Here is a 1,375-nt window from a genome sequence, read left to right on the forward strand (position 1 = left end):
GTGTTTGTGACATATATAATATTTGCAAACTATACATTTACACAACACAGGAATCTTCTCCACCTTTGGTCCTTGATCATTTTTCCCCTCATGACACAATATAATGTGACTAAATGGTGTGGCTCAGCTGTGCTTTCTCAAGTACCCTGTGAAGTCCATGGTGTTGTCTTAATGCCCCCAAGTTCAAGTGCCAGTTCCAGTGCTTACATACCAGATTTGGAGAGTGTTTTCCAAGATACAAAACATCCATGTTGGAGGCCCTAATTCATAAAACTTTCGGCATGATTTAGAAAAACAGAGAAATCCTATAGTACCAAAGCCAAATTAAACTGTACAACAGGAAAGAACTAAAATATGTGGACCATTAGCCAGCTACTACACAGATGTGTATCTGAAGGTTTGGCTGAGTCCAATTTGGCCCTCAGATCTATGTTTTGGCTCCTGTGTAGTTAATTTTCAGTAGAAGAAAGTATTAATTGAATACTTTTTCCCCCCCGCAAAAAGCTTGATTGTCTTATTTGGTCCAATGCAAGGGGGAGGGCTTCAGGGTGGTTAAAAGAATGGCTAGTACTTTTGGGAAGAGGCTGAGGTAAAAGCCAGACACCAGGGGATGCAGAGGGGCCCCTCAAAGGCTTCTGGGCTCCACAGGCTCCTAGTCGTGCTTGAGGGTGAGCTTTTAGAAGGGATACTCACCCAGCCCAGCCTGGGGGCCAGCAGCCTGTAGAGGTTGTCACCCATCTTCTTGATGAGTTTCACCTCCTCACCCCGGAAGTGGTTCTCCAGGAAGTCACCGAGCTGAGGGCCTGCAGCTCCTAAAGGGCCTGGTTCAGGCTCCTCTCCAAGGCCAGGGCAGCCTCCATGGCACCCTGAGTTTTGCCTCCCTCACCTTGGGGAGGCTGCAGCACGAAGCTGGTTTTGTATCTTTAAGAGACGCTCAGAGCCCTCCCTCTTCTTCTCTGCCAACTCTCGGAAGAAGCAGCCCAGGCCCTTGAGAGCCACATCTTCACGGTCGAAATAGAAGCCCAGAGAGAGGTAGGTGTGGGAGGCCCGCAGATGCAGGCTGGCCAGGCGGTTGACCGCAGCCTCCACGTCGGTGGGATAATTCTGAGGCATTTGGGAGCTCATGGTTGTTCGGCAATAAGGAGTAAAGGTAGAAAAAACCCTGGTGTGTTGGCTGGTCCCGGAGGTGGTTCTGAGGTGGTGACTGGATAAGACACAGAAGAGTGACCGGAGGCTGGAAGAAGGGGCATCCCTGGGTCTGTTCCGTCCAAACACTGTTGAAGCAAAGACAGATCTGGGATTGCTAAGGGCACTGCCTGAATACTTAATCTTTTTTTGAATACTTTCTTTCAAAGGCAGTACTATGCATAAATGC

The 1,375-nt window shown here is 48.7% G+C and overlaps 1 pseudogene; it reads right to left on the reverse strand.

Annotated features, from left to right (window-relative positions):
* Positions 1 to 652: 652 nt before the first annotated feature.
* On the reverse strand, positions 653 to 1,125 carry LOC139015515 (ferritin light chain pseudogene; annotated as a pseudogene).
* Between the last annotated feature and the right edge of the window lie 250 nt (positions 1,126 to 1,375).

Source organism: Myotis yumanensis, unplaced genomic scaffold, assembly GCF_028538775.1.
Source record: "Myotis yumanensis isolate MYYU_CA2020_CCGP unplaced genomic scaffold, mMyoYum1.0.hap1 SCAF_8, whole genome shotgun sequence".
Classification (NCBI taxonomy): Eukaryota; Metazoa; Chordata; class Mammalia; order Chiroptera; family Vespertilionidae; genus Myotis; species Myotis yumanensis.